Source organism: Papaver somniferum, chromosome 2 (genome assembly GCF_003573695.1).
Source record: "Papaver somniferum cultivar HN1 chromosome 2, ASM357369v1, whole genome shotgun sequence".
In the NCBI taxonomy this organism is placed as follows: domain Eukaryota; kingdom Viridiplantae; phylum Streptophyta; class Magnoliopsida; order Ranunculales; family Papaveraceae; genus Papaver; species Papaver somniferum.
This window is the reverse complement of record NC_039359.1, coordinates 207,615,839-207,631,231: the sequence shown is the minus strand read 5'-3', so window position 1 is coordinate 207,631,231 and position 15,393 is coordinate 207,615,839. Positions and strand designations below refer to the sequence as shown.

General features: G+C 36.7%; 1 long non-coding RNA gene across 4 annotated transcripts; it reads left to right on the top strand.

Moving 5' to 3' along the window:
* The first annotated feature begins 1,357 nt into the window (after nt 1-1,357).
* LOC113350347 lies at nt 1,358-4,815 on the top strand. 4 transcript variants are annotated; one of them, XR_003360763.1, is made up of 5 exons: nt 1,358-1,935; nt 2,100-2,175; nt 2,581-2,702; nt 3,367-3,427; nt 3,534-4,815. It is a non-coding gene; the product is annotated as an uncharacterized LOC113350347 (long non-coding RNA). The 4 variants fall into 4 exon arrangements; XR_003360764.1 differs by lacking the exon at nt 3,367-3,427 and having other exon boundaries at nt 1,363-1,935; XR_003360762.1 differs by having other exon boundaries at nt 1,363-1,935; nt 3,367-4,815.
* Nucleotides 4,816-15,393: the final 10,578 nt, after the last annotated feature.

Sequence of the window (15,393 nt, the reverse complement as noted above, 5' to 3'; positions counted from 1 at the left end):
TTCAACGTCTCAGGTTCAAATATTGTTAAACTTAGACCTGAGTCTCTCGTTCGGACGAACTGGATCATAAATATATCTGTTTTGAACATCCCAGGTTCAAGGATTACTAGGGTTAGACCCAAGTCTCTCGTTCGGATGAACTGGATCAGAAATATACCAATTTTCAACATCCCAGGTTCAAATACTATTAAACTTAGACCTGAGTCTCTCGTTCGGACGAACTGGATCAGAAATATATCAATTTTGAACATCCCAGGTTCAAAGATTATTAAAGTTATACCCGAGTCTCTCGTTCGGATGAACTGGATCAGAAATATATCAGTTTTCAACATCCCAGTTTCAAATATTACTAAACTTAGACCCGATTCTCTCGTTCGAACGAACTGGATCAGAAATATATCAGTTTTGAACATCCCAGGTTCAAAGATTACTAAAGTTAGACCCGAGTCTCTCGTTCGGATGAACTGGATCAGAACTATATCAGTTTTCAACATCCCAGGTTCAAATATTACTAAACTTAGACCCGAGTCTCTCGTTCGGATGAACTGGATCAGAAATATATCAGTTTTGAACATCCCAGGTTCAAAAATTACTAAACTTAGACCCGAGTCTCTCGTTTGGATGAACTGGATCAGAAATATATCAGTTTTGAATATCCCAAGTTCGAACTATAGTAAAGTAAAATTAGACCTGAGTCTCATTTGGATGAACTGGATCAGAAATATATCAGTTTTGAATATCCAAGGTTCAAAGATTACTAGAGTTAGATCCGAGTCTCTCGTTCGGATGAACTGGATCATAAATATATCAGTTTTCAACATCACAGGTTCAAATATTACTAAACTTAGACCTGAGTCTCTCGTTCGGAATACGTATATATGCATGATAAGTACAATATGCATGATAAGTACAATATGCATCCTGATAAGCTATCATGACGTGCCAAGAGTGGTCAAAAGCAAAAGTAAAAGTAAGATTTAGATTAAAGAGATTTATATTCTTACGCATGAGATGGTGTCCAGTGCTTTTCATCTTTTGAAAACTGAGGTGAAGGATAAAAAAGGTAATTGCTGTATATTAATTTTTCAGAAAATTCCGGTAAAAAATAAGATTTTTTTTTATCTTTCAGCCTCGTGGGTCGTGGCAATATCTCATTGGTTGGTAAAAACGCGTTTATTCCATCTTTCTTTCTTAATATGTTTCCTCATTACCTCTACACGTTTTTAGATTTTCTGAACAGAAAACAGGACTAGTTTGGGAAGTTTCTCGGAGTTTAAGATATTTAAGAAAGTCCACGTCCGATACGTCTTCGTAACGGTGACAATCTTACGGCTACAGAATCATAGACATTAGGAAAACAGCAATCTCGATAAGGTACCACCCATTGAATTACGATGACCACTCCTCCACGCGTTACGATTTATTCTTGGTAGCGCCAATCAATTTCGGATATTAGGCCGTCCGTTCAACTGCATCATCTTCCTTCCTTAATTTCTTCCTCATTGAATTCGTATCAATCTCTTCCTCGTTTCTCTCTCTTCAATCTCTCAGAGAAAAAGAAAAAAAAAACTACCTACCATCCATCTTCTTCAAGAAATCACCGCCATGGTCATACAAATTCGGGTGCTTTTATGCTTCAGAAAAACCGGCGCTGAAAACATATGTTGGATGAATATCTGTCGAGTTTGGATATCCGTCATATACCATGAACATCATAACAGTTGGATCTAAAAGGTCCTGGAACCTCACCAAAATCACCTCAACCCTATTGGATGAACTCTCGGGAACACACGACTCTCCATGTCCTACCTATGGTGATCTTGATAACATGTTAGCGTCAAATCCACAACGCTTGTTGTTTCATCATTAGGAGAAGATTATGTATCGGTTAATTCAAATCCAGAAACCAAACGAAGACTTCTCTTCAGAATGGAGGTGTGTGTTTTTGATCTTTTAGACTATTTGTTAAGTTTCAAAATCATATAACAGGTTTGAGATCGAATTAATACAGATCGGCTGTTCTATTAAACAATCAAATTTTCTTTCATGGAGTTTTTTCCCCTGTTTATGTGATTTCTAATTATGGTTTTTTATTTCAGCATCAAACATCAAGACCACCGAATCAGAAGAAAGTCTGGGAAACATCTAGTTACCTTATTGATGGATCTTGAACAGGTAATTCAGGATTCTTTATTAAATCTTCACAATTCAATTTAAATCTCTGTCTATTCTTATTTGAACATGATCTAGATCCTATTAGCACCTTGTGGTTTTGGTTTTGTAAAGGGTTCTGAATCCTCTATTAGTCTATTTTCAGATGTGGTCTACTCACAAGAGGCAATAAAATCTGCAAATACATTGCCATGTTTCATCTCATTTTTTTTATTTGTCCCCCCCATGTATCATCTAATATCACGCTAGTTTATCATGCATATTAAAATGATGCAGTATTTATAAATGCACACAGAACCCTTCACTGAGTTTATGTGACTAGATCATCCAATATGTATTATTTTGAGTCAGATGAAACATTGAAAAGATCAACACCCAGGCACATCATGTTTCCTTTTTCGATTGTAGGTTGGACAGTTGGATGAACTCTTTGAATGTTCAAACAACAATGATTACAGTGAGAAAGTAAAGCTCTATTAGGAATTTGATACCGAGCTCTAAAGTAAAGCTTATTGATGGATCTTGAACAGGTAATCTTTCTTAATCGTGAAATTGTACTTATATAAACGAATCCAGTTTGAACAAAACACAGGAAATACAGTACCGAGCTTCTATGAAATTCATCAAAATATTTCCAGTCACATTTTAAGCAAAAGTTACCTTGAATTCATCAAAACATACTATTTTAAAGTTATGAATCTTAAGCATGCCATGAATTCAATCGGAATTTCATTATTACAATACTGCAAATGTTTTGAAAAGCAATGTACCCAGTTTTGAACTACTCCCGTGTTATTTTACCTGTTGCCCATCTGGAACCTTTCATGACAAAGAACTTGTTTGTTTGCAGCTGATTCGGTGTCTGAATTTGAGTCAACCCCTGACTCGGACCGAGTCAGCAGTCAGACCGTTTGTTTTCCATTTTGAGTCAGATCTGACTCGACCTCTGACTCAGACATAACCCCTGACTCGGACTCATTTGAGTCAGGTAACAAAATACCCCTGACTCATGGGACCAAACCACTGACTCACTTATTTCCGAGTCAGATGAGTCAGATCTGACTCAAAACAAACATATCGACTCAGATCCAGATGAGTCAGGTGATTTCACTCAAATCCAGATGATTCAGATCCAGACGACTCAGATGAGTCAGGAGTAAACAAACATGGTGAAAGTCTTTTATGTTCTGATAGCTCAATCTTGGTACCTCTGTAAGCACATTCATCACACCGCTCCAGTTCGTGCTCAAAAAATGTATGGTTTGCCATTTGATACTGATTCCCCTGAAAATCACATTTGTCACAGTCTAGCAGGGCATGCTTTACAGTGCTCACTCTTGCGTTTCGCACGTTTCCTGCAGGAAGTAAAAAGTCTCACATTACAACGAAAATACTAAGAAGAGTAGTTGGAGGTGTGCATGGAAGAGACCTTCTAAAGGAGACTTGAGAAAATGCGATACAGGTGGGCATCAATTCATATCTTTCCCATATGGTATGATTAATATAATAACAACATAGTAGTACAAATTTAGCATGGTACACAATAAAGGTAATGAATACACCATGTTTGCAGCAATAAATTATACTAGTCCTATATATGTGTGTGAATTGAGTGCACAGATTCATTGGGGCAAAAGACTTGCTCGATACAAATTTGTGCCGTTCTGAGGTCCAAGAACTTGTGTCATGGGAATCTGCTTAATTTCCCTTTCACAGCTCAAGATGCTCCCATTTCATCAATACTAGGGGTGGTGACAAAGTGAACCAACTATGGTCACCGGTGACAAAAACAAAATGCAAGTTACGATGGTGGGGGTGGGGGTATCGTCACACCTAAAATAATCGCCTGCAAACAAAACTGTGTGCACGACCAGAGAATGAAAATGCCATTGATGTAGCTGGTACCACCAGCATTCTGGAGGGCAATGAATACAAGTGGGCAATACAATTGCCGGTGAAGCTCAGTGCAACAGTTCTAGCATCAACGTAATAACTAGTTTAAGAAGTTACAATAGAGTGAACTCTCGCATCAACATGTCGTCCATTAGGGCATATCAAGAGAAATATTGTGCCAATACCGTCATCCACATGAGTTATGAATCCTATGTAGAAATTACAATCAATTTGTTTATTACCCTAGATTTAAACTTATCATAAAGAAAAAAACCTAGATTTAGACAAGTTAAACAAAGTTTTATTTTAAAACCTAGATTTGTCAATACCTTGTGTCTAGCCGATTATTGGAGCCCTGGTCCAGTGGCCACCTTTCTCTTGCTGTCGCCTATTGGCTTTATCCTTCTTCATCCTAAATTCTTCTCCTAGTCGTTGTTCCTCCGAATTTCTTTCAGGTAGCTTTCTTTGTCTCTTCCCTTAAGATCAGTGGATGACGGTATTGGCACGATATTTCTCTTGATATGCCCTGATGGACGACATATGTTGATATGGGCTGATGGATATCCGAAACAAAGCCCAAAACTGAACGAAAAACCGACTCGGCGAAATGCGTCTATTTTACCGTTTAAATTCCTCACCACCAAGTTTTGTAAAGAAAGGCCAACTTAGGGCTTTCTATTGTGATAGAGGGGCATCTAACACAAAATTATACAGTCATTTTGTGTAGTAAATCAATGAGTTTCACTTCCACAATGGTCACGTAATAATTAAACTGCTTTCATTTAATTTCTCTTTATATTATTTAATTACGTTACATAATATAATTTAAGTTGTTAATTAAATTATTTTTCTCTTTTTGGACCAAAGAAGAAATTAGAAAAAAGAGAGAGGGAGATTTACCGAAAAATCCAAGTCTTGATTCAGTTCACAACAATGAGTGAATCCAGTGAGACATTTGATGTAGGTGAATTCCTTTATCACAAGAGTGTCTCTGTGAAGTTAAAATTCCAGGAACTGAAGTAGACCATATTATGTTTGTGCATGGTTCTTACAAGGATTTTAAAATGGGTATTGGAGTTATTTGGTGTGATGTTGCAGGAAAAGTAAGAGGGCTAGATCAGATTTTGGGTGGATTCAAGATGCAGTAGGAGCTGAAGCTGCTGCTTTAATTTTGGCAATCTCTTGGGAAGAAGGGATGAATCTTTCCAAAGTTGTGTTTGTTAGTGATTGTCTCCAACTGGTGGAATTTGTGAATGTCCACAGTTCTAGCGTGGATTGGAGAAGTTTGGATCTTTTGGAACATTGTCGGAATTTACTTTCTAGTACTGTGTCCTTTAGAGTTTTGTATATAAAACGGTTGGATAACTCTCCAGCAGACTGGCTTGCACGTCGGGCTAGGAAGAACAGTCTTTAGGGTCTTTGGTTCTCCCTTCCTAATTTATAAATAGATGCTCACGATGCTCCCATTTCATCAATACTAGGGGTGGTGACAAAGAGAACCAACTATGGTCACCGGTGACAAAAACAAAATGCAAGTTACGATGGTGGGGGTGGGGGTATCGTCAAACCTAAAATAGTCGCCTGCAAACAAAACTGTGTGCACGACCAGAGAATGAAAATGCCATTGATGTAGCTGGTACCACCTGCATTCTGGAGGGCAATGAATACAAGTGGGCAATACAATTGCCGGTGAAGCTCAGTGCAACAGTTCTAGCATCAACGTAATAACTAGTTTAAGAAGTTACAATAGAGTGAACTCTCGCATCCAAAAATATTTGGTGAAAATGAAGGGGGAAATTAAAAAAAATGGAGATCTAGAAGAAGATATAGGCAAATATTCAGAGCAAGAACAGAGCAGTTTTACCAAAGACCAACAACAACAACAATTCTTATAGAGAAGCAAAGGTAAGCGAAGGTTCAAAAAGAAAAAATGAAGGTGAAGGTGAAATCCATCTTATTTTGTACTGTTCTGTTGTCCTGGCCTCCTGGGTATCTATTTCAATTCGCAGCTCAAGATGCTCCAGTTCATCAATATTAGGGCAGGGACTAAGAAAAAGCTCAAGGTTCTCCAACTTCACCAAGAATACAATTGTGATTACCATTCTAGGGAAATACAATTGCTGGTGAAGTTAAATGAAGGGAAAGGTAAAAATAGTGGAGATCTGGATGAAGATAGAGGCTAATATTTAGAGAGCGGCTTTTTGGTCTGTAAAATTGAGAATTTGGTAACAATAAGCGGGAAGTTAGCCAATAATTACTGTCGTTTATTTATGTAAAGCTATTTCAATAACCGATTAACTAACAAGTCTACTCTTGTCTTGAGCATGCATGAAGAACTGTTATATTCAAACCTACTAATTGAATAGTTTGCCGCTCTTTGAATTTTCAATTGAAAGTTAACTCTTGTTAGAAAATTCAACATTGAAGAAATGACCCTATAAAAACCGAATCTGGGAAGAAACCTTTGAAATCGACTACGATTAAATTAATCCACTTACCACATGAGTTATGAATCCTATGTAGAAATTACAATCAATTTGTTTATTACCCTAGATTTCAATTGTTTATTAATCAATAAACCTAGATTTAAACTTATCATAAAGAAAAAACCCTAGATTTAGACAAGTTAAACAAAGTTTTATTTCAAAACATAGATTTGTCAATACCTCGTGTATAGCGGATTATTGGTGCCCTGGTCCAGTGGCCGCCTCTCTCTTGCTGTCGCCTATTGGCTTTATCCTTCTTCATCCTAAATTCTTCTCTTAGTCGTTGTTCCTCCGAATTTCTTTCAGGTAACTTTTTTTGTCTCTTCCCTTAAGATCAGTGGATGACGGTATTGGCACGATATTTCTCTTGATATGCCCTGATGGACGACATATGTTGATATGGGCTGATGGATATCCGAAACAAAGTCCAAATCTGAACAAAAAACCGACTCGACGAAATGCGTCTATTTTACCGTTTAAATTCCTCACCACCAAGTTTTGTAAAAAAAAGGCCAACTTAGGGATTTCTATTGTGATAGAGGGGCATCTAACACAAAATTATACGGTCATTTTGTGTAGTAAATCAATGAGTTTCACATCCATAATGGTCACGTAATAATTAAACTGCCTTCATTTAATTTCTCTTTATATTATTTAATTACGTTACATAATATAATTTAAGTTGTTAATTAAATTATTTTCCTCTTTTTGGACCAAAGAAGAAATTAGAAAAAAGAGAGAGGGAGATTTACCGAAAAATCCAAGTCTTGATTCAGTTCACAACAATGAGTGAATCCAGTGAGACATTTGATGTAGGTGAATTCCTTTATCACAAGAGTGTCTCTGTGAAGTTAAAATTTCAGGAACTGAAGTAGACCATATTATGTTTGTGGATGGTTCTTACAAGGATTTTAAAATGGGTATTGGAGTTATTTGGTGTGATGTTGCAGGAAAAGTAAGAGGGCTAGTTCAGATTTTGGGTGGATTCAAGATGCAGTAGGAGCTGAAGCTACTGCTTTAATTTTGGCAATCTCTTGGGAAGAAGAGATGAATCTTTCCAAAGTTGTGTTTGTTAGTGATTGTCTCCAACTGGTGGAATTTGTGAATGGCCACAGTTCTAGCGTGGATTGGAGAAGTTCGGATCTTTTGGAACATTGTCGGAATTTACTTTCTAGTACTGTGTCCTTTAGAGTTTTGTATATAAAACAGTTGAATAACTCTCCAGCAGACTGGCTTGCACGTCGGGCTAGGAAGAACAGTCTTTAGGGTCTTTGGTTCTCCCTTCCTAATTTATAAATAGATTCTCAAGATGCTCCCATTTCATCAATACTAGGGGTGGTGACAAAGAGAACCAACTATGGTCACCGGTGACAAAAACAAAATGCAAGTTACGATGGTGGGGGTGGGGGTATCGTCACACCTAAAATAGTCGCCTGCAAACAAAACTATGTGCAAGACCAGAGAATGAAAATGCCATTGATGTAGCTGGTACCACCAGCATTCTGGAGGGCAATGAATACAAGTGGGCAATACAATTGCCGGTATAGCTCAGTGCAACAGTTCTAGCATCAACGTAATAACTAGTTTAAGAAGTTACAATAGAGTGAACTCTCGCATCCCAAAATATTTGGTGAAAATGAAGGGGAAAATTAAAAAAAGTGGAGATCTAGAAGAAGATATAGGCAAATATTCAGAGCAAGAACATAGCAGGTTTACCAAAGACAGACAACAACAACAATTCTTATAGAGAAGCAAAGGTAAGGGAAGGTTCAAAAAGAAAAAATGAAGGTGAAGGTGAAATCCTTCTTATTTTGTACTGTTCTGTTGTCCTGGCCTCCTGGGTATCTATTTCAATTCGCAACTCAAGATGCTCCAGTTCATCAATATTAGGGCAGGGACTAAGAAAAAGCTCAAGGTGCTCCAGCTTCACCAAGAATACAATTGTGATTACCATTCTAGGGAAATACAATTCCTGGTGAAGTTAAATGAAGGGAAAGGTAAAAATATTGGAGATCTGGATGAAGATAGAGGCTATTATTTAGAGAGTGCCTTTTTGGTCTGTAAAATTGAGAATTTGGTAACAATAAGCGGGAAGTTAGCCAATAATTACTGTCGTTTATTTATGTAAAGCTATTTCAATAACTGATTAACTAACAAGTCTACTCTTGTCTTGAGCATGCATGAAGAACTGTTATATTCAAACCTACTAATTGAATAGTTTGCCGCTCTTTGAATTTTCAATTGAAAGTTAACTCTTGTTAGAAAATTCAAAATTGAAGAAATGACCCTATAAAAACCGAATCTGGGAAGAAACCCTTGAAATCGACTACGATTAAATTAATCCACTTACCACATGAGTTATGAATCCTATGTAGAAATTACAATCAATTTGTTTATTACCCTAGATTTCAATTGTTTATTAATCAATAAACCTAGATTTAAACTTATCATAAAGAAAAAAACCTAGATTTAGACAAGTTAAACAAAGTTTTATTTCAAAACCTAGATTTGTCAATACCTCGTGTGTAGCCGATTATTTGAGCCCTGGTCCAGTGGCCGCCTCTCCCTTGCTATCGCCTATTGGCTTTATCCTTCTTCATCCTAAATTCTTCTCCTAGTCGTTGTTCCTCCGAATTTCTTTCAGGTATCTTTCTTTGTCTCTTCCCTTAAGATCAGTGGATGACGGTATTGGCACGATATTTCTCTTGATATGCCCTGATGGACGACATATGTTGATATGGGCTTATGGATATCCGAAACAAAGCCCAAAACTGAACGAAAAACCGACTCGACGAAATGCGTCTATTTTACCGTTTAAATTCCTCACCACCAAGTTTTGTAAAGAAAGGCCAACTTAGGGCTTTCTATTGTGATAGAGGGGCATCTAACACAAAATTATACGGTCATTTTGTGTAGTAAATCAATGAGTTTCACATCCATAATGGTCACTTAATAATTAAACTGCCTTCATTTAATTTCTCTTTATATTATTTAATTAAGTTACATAATATAATTTAAGGTGTTAATTAAATTATTTTCGTCTTTTTGGACCAAAGAAGAAATTAGAAAAAAAAGAGAGGGAGATTTACTGAAAAATCCAAGTCTTGATTCAGTTCACAACAATGAGTAAATCCAGTGAGACATTTGATATAAGTGAATCCCTTTATCACAAGAGTGTCTCTGTGAAGTTAAAATTCCAGGAACTGAAGTAGACCATATTATGTTTGTGGATGGTTCTTACAAGGATTTTAAAATGGGTATTGGAGTTATTTGGTGTGATGTTGCAGGAAAAGTAAGAGGGCTAGATCAGATTTTGGGTGGATTCAAGATGCAGTAGGAGCTGAAGCTGCTGCTTTAATTTTGGCAATCTCTTGGGAAGAAGAGATGAATCTTTCCAAAGTTGTGTTTGTTAGTGATTGTCTCCAACTGGTGGAATTTGTGAATGGCCACATTTCTAGCGTGGATTGCAGAAGTTCGGATCTTTTGGAACATTGTCGGAATTTACTTTCTAGTCTATGTCCTTTAGAGTTTTGTATATAAAACGGTTGAATAACTCCCCAGCAGATTGGCTTGCACGTCGGGCTAGGAAGAACAGTATTTAGGGTCTTTGGTTCTCCCTTCCTAATTTATAAATAGATGCTCAAGATGCTCCCATTTCATCAATACTAGGGGTGGTGACAAAGAGAACCAACTATGGTCACCGGTGACAAAAACAAAATGCAAGCTACGATGGTGGGGGTGGGGGTATCGTCACACCTAAAATAGTCGCCTGCAAACAAAACTGTGTGCACGACCAGAGAATGAAAATGCCATTGATGTAGCTGGTACCACCAGCATTCTGGAGGGCAATGAATACAAGTGGGCAATACAATTTCCGGTGAAGCTCAGTGCAACAGTTCTAGCATCAACGTAATAACTAGTTTAAGAAGTTACAATAGAGTGAACTCTCGCATCCCAAAATATTTGGTGAAAATGAAGGGGAAAATTAAAAAAAGTGGAGATCTAGAAGAAGATATAGGCAAATATTCAGAGCAAGAACAGAGCAGTTTTACCAAAGACCAACAACAACAGCAATTCTTATAGAGAAGCAAAGGTAAGCGAAGGTTCAAAAAGAAAAAATTAAGGTGAAGGTGAAATCCATCTTATTTTGTACTGTTCTGTTGTCCTGGCCTCCTGGGTATCTATTTCAATTCGCAGCTCAAGATGCTCCAGTTCATCAATATTAGGGCAGGGACTAAGAAAAAGCTCAAGGTGCTCCAGCTTCACCAAGAATACAATTGTGATTACCATTCTAGGGAAATACAATTGCTGGTGAAGTTAAATGAAGGGAAAGGTAAAAATATTGGAGATCTGGATGAAGATAGAGGCTAATATTTAGAGAGCGGCTTTTTGTTCTGTAAAATTGAGAATTTGGTAACAATAAGCGGGAAGTTAGCCAATAATTACTGTCATTTATTTATGTAAAGCTATTTCAATAACTGATTAACTAACAAGTCTACTCTTGTCTTGAGCATGCATAAAGAACTGTTATATTCAAACCTACTAATTGAATAGTTTGCCGCTCTTTGAATTTTCAATTGAAAGTTAACTCTTGTTAGAAAATTCAACATTGAAGAAATGACCCTATAAAAACCGAATCTGGGAAGAAACCCTTGAAATCGACTACGATTAAATTAATCCACTTACCACATGAGTTATGAATCCTATGTAGAAATTACAATCAATTTGTTTATTACCCTAGATTTCAATTGTTTATTAATCAATAAACCTAGATTTAAACTTATCATAAAGAAAAAACCCTAGATTTAGACAAGTTAAACAAAGTTTTATTTCAAAACCTAGATTCGTCAATACCTCGTGTGTAGCGGATTATTGGTGCCCTGGTCCAGTGGCCTCCTCTCTCTTGCTGTCGCCTATTGGCTTTATCCTTCTTCATCCTAAATTCTTCTCCTAGTCGTTGTTCCTCCGAATTTCTTTCAGGTATCTTTCTTTGTCTCTTCCCTTAAGATCAGTGGATGACGGTATTGGCACAATATTTCTCTTGATATGCCCTGATGGACGACATATGTTGATATGGGCTTATGGATATCCGAAACAAAGCCCAAAACTGAACGAAAAACCGACTCGACGAAATGCGTCTATTTTACCGTTTAAATTCCTCACCACCAAGTTTTGTAAAGAAAGGCCAACTTAGGGCTTTCTATTGTGATAGAGGGGCATCTAACACAAAATTATACGGTCATTTTGTGTAGTAAATCAATGAGTTTCACATCCATAATGGTCACTTAATAATTAAACTGCCTTCATTTAATTTCTCTTTATATTATTTAATTAAGTTACATAATATAATTTAAGGTGTTAATTAAATTATTTTCGTCTTTTTGGACCAAAGAAGAAATTAGAAAAAAAAGAGAGGGAGATTTACTGAAAAATCCAAGTCTTGATTCAGTTCACAACAATGAGTAAATCCAGTGAGACATTTGATATAAGTGAATCCCTTTATCACAAGAGTGTCTCTGTGAAGTTAAAATTCCAGGAACTGAAGTAGACCATATTATGTTTGTGGATGGTTCTTACAAGGATTTTAAAATGGGTATTGGAGTTATTTGGTTTGATGTTGCAGGAAAAGTAAGAGGGCTAGATCAGATTTTGGGTGGATTCAAGATGCAGTAGGAGCTGAAGCTGCTGCTTTAATTTTGGCAATCTCTTGGGAAGAAGAGATGAATCTTTCCAAAGTTGTGTTTGTTAGTGATTGTCTCCAACTGGTGGAATTTGTGAATGGCCACAGTTCTAGCGTGGATTGCAGAAGTTCGGATCTTTTGGAACATTGTCGGAATTTACTTTCTAGTCTGTGTCCTTTAGAGTTTTGTATATAAAACGGTTGAATAACTCTCCAGCAGACTGGCTTGCACGTCGAGCTAGGAAGAACAGTCTTTAGGGTCTTTGGTTCTCCCTTCCTAATTTATAAATAGATGCTCAAGATGCTCCCATTTCATCAATACTAGGGGTGGTGACAAAGAGAACCAACTATGGTCACCGGTGACAAAAACAAAATGCAAGTTACGATGGTGGGGGTGGGGGTATCGTCACACCTAAAATAGTCGCCTGCAAACAAAACTATGTGCACGACCAGAGAATGAAAATGCCATTGATGTAGCTGGTACCACCAGCATTCTGGAGGGCAATGAATACAAGTGGGCAATACAATTGCCGGTATAGCTCAGTGCAACAGTTCTAGCATCAACGTAATAACTAGTTTAAGAAGTTACAATAGAGTGAACTCTCGCATCCCAAAATATTTGGTGAAAATGAAGGGGAAAATTAAAAAAAGTGGAGATCTAGAAGAAGATATAGGCAAATATTCAGAGCAAGAACATAGCAGGTTTACCAAAGACAGACAACAACAACAATTCTTATAGAGAAGCAAAGGTAAGGGAAGGTTCAAAAAGAAAAAATGAAGGTGAAGGTGAAATCCATCTTATTTTGTACTGTTCTGTTGTCCTGGCCTCCTCGGTATCTATTTCAATTCGCAACTCAAGATGCTCCAGTTCATCAATATTAGGGCAGGGACTAAGAAAAAGCTCAAGGTGCTCCAGCTTCACCAAGAATACAATTGTGATTACCATTCTAGGGAAATACAATTCCTGGTGAAGTTAAATGAAGGGAAAGGTAAAAATATTGGAGATCTGGATGAAGATAGAGGCTATTATTTAGAGAGTGCCTTTTTGGTCTGTAAAATTGAGAATTTGGTAACAATAAGCGGGAAGTTAGCCAATAATTACTGTCGTTTATTTATGTAAAGCTATTTCAATAACTGATTAACTAACAAGTCTACTCTTGTCTTGAACATGCATGAAGAACTGTTATATTCAAACCTACTAATTGAGTAGTTTGCCGCTCTTTGAATTTTCAATTGGAAGTTGACTCTTGTTAGAAAATTCAACATTGAAGAAATGACCCTATAAAAACCGAATCTGGGAAGAAACCCTTGAAATCGACTACGATTAAATTAATCCACTTACCACATGAGTTATGAATCCTATGTAAAAATTACAATCAATTTGTTTATTAGCCTAGATTTCAATTGTTTATTAATCAATAAACCTAGATTTAAACTTATCATAAAGAAAAAACCCTAGATTTAGACAAGTTAAACAAAGTTTTATTTCAAAACCTAGATTTGTCAATACCTCGTGTGTAGCGGATTATTGGTGCCCATGTCCAGTGGCCGCCTCTCTCTTGCTGTCGCCTATTGGCTTTATCCTTCTTCATCCTAAATTCTTCTCCTAGTCGTTGTTCCTCCGAATTTCTTTCAGGTAGCTTTCTTTGTCTCTTCCCTTAAGATCAGTGGATGACGGTATTGGCACGATATTTCTCTTGATATGCCCTGATGGACGACATATGTTGATATGGGCTGATGGATATCCGAAACAAAGTCCAAAACTGAACAAAAAACCGACTCGACGAAATGCGTCTATTTTACCGTTTAAATTCCTCACCACCAAGTTTTGTAAAGAAAGGCCAACTTAGGGCTTTCTATTGTGATAGAGGGGCATCTAACACAAAATTATACGGTCATTTTGTGTAGTAAATCAATGAGTTTCACATCCATAATGGTCACATAATAATTAAACTGCCTTCATTTAATTTCTCTTTATATTATTTAATTACGTTACATAATATAATTTAAGTTGTTAATTAAATTATTTTCCTCTTTTTGGACCAAAGAAGAAATTAGAAAAAAGAGAGAGGGAGATTTACCGAAGAATCCAAGTCTTGATTCAGTTCACAACAATGAGTGAATCCAGTGGGACATTTGATGTAGGTGAATTCCTTTATCACAAGAGTGTCTCTGTGAATTTAAAATTCCAGGAACTGAAGTAGACCATATTATGTTTGTGGATGGTTCTTACAAGGATTTTAAAATGGGTATTGGAGTTATTTGGTGTGATGTTGCAGGAAAAGTAAGAGGGCTAGATCAGATTTTGGGTGGATTCAAGATGCAGTAGGAGCTGAAGCTGCTGCTTTAATTTTGGAAATCTCTTGGGAAGAAGAGATGAATCTTTCCAAAGTTGTGTTTGTTAGTGATTGTCTCCAACTGGTGGAATTTGTGAATGGCCACAGTTCTAGCGTGGATTGGAGAAGTTCGGATCTTTTGGAACATTGTCGGAATTTACTTTCTAGTACTGTGTACGTTAAAGTTTTGTATATAAAACGGTTGAATATCTCTCTAGCAGACTGGCTTGCACGTCGGGCTAGGAAGAACAATCTTTAGGGTCTTTGGTTCTCCCTTCCTAATTTTCTGAATTCTCTACTTAGGAATGTAAACCTGAATGTAATTTGTAACTCTTTCCTTTGTTAATGCATGGTGTGTTTCTTACCAAAAAAAAAAAAAAAGAAAGAAAAATCCTCACATGAGTTATCAAACAAAATTTTCATTCCGCTTACGGGAAATCTAACAAGTGTTGGTTTGTTTAGATGAGGAAGAATTTTTAACCCAAAGTCAAGGTAAAACCTAACCTAATGGGCCTTCTTAAGAAGCAAATGAAGAAATAAGCCAAGAGAAAATGAAGAATCAATGATTGAAAATGACAATTGGTTTGGACTACATGAAAAGGTTGTTTTCCGCTTAAACCTACTCCCTATGTTTCTAAAAAATAGGCTGATTTGTATGCAAATTTACACACAAACAAGCCTATTATTTAGAAACTAAGGGAATACTAACTACAACCAAAATTTATGCTACGGGATATGTAATCTGAAAAGCCAAATACCGATGTATCCTTGAATCGTTCATATTACATTTATATCCTTTACCCTTAAATTATATCGATATCTCATT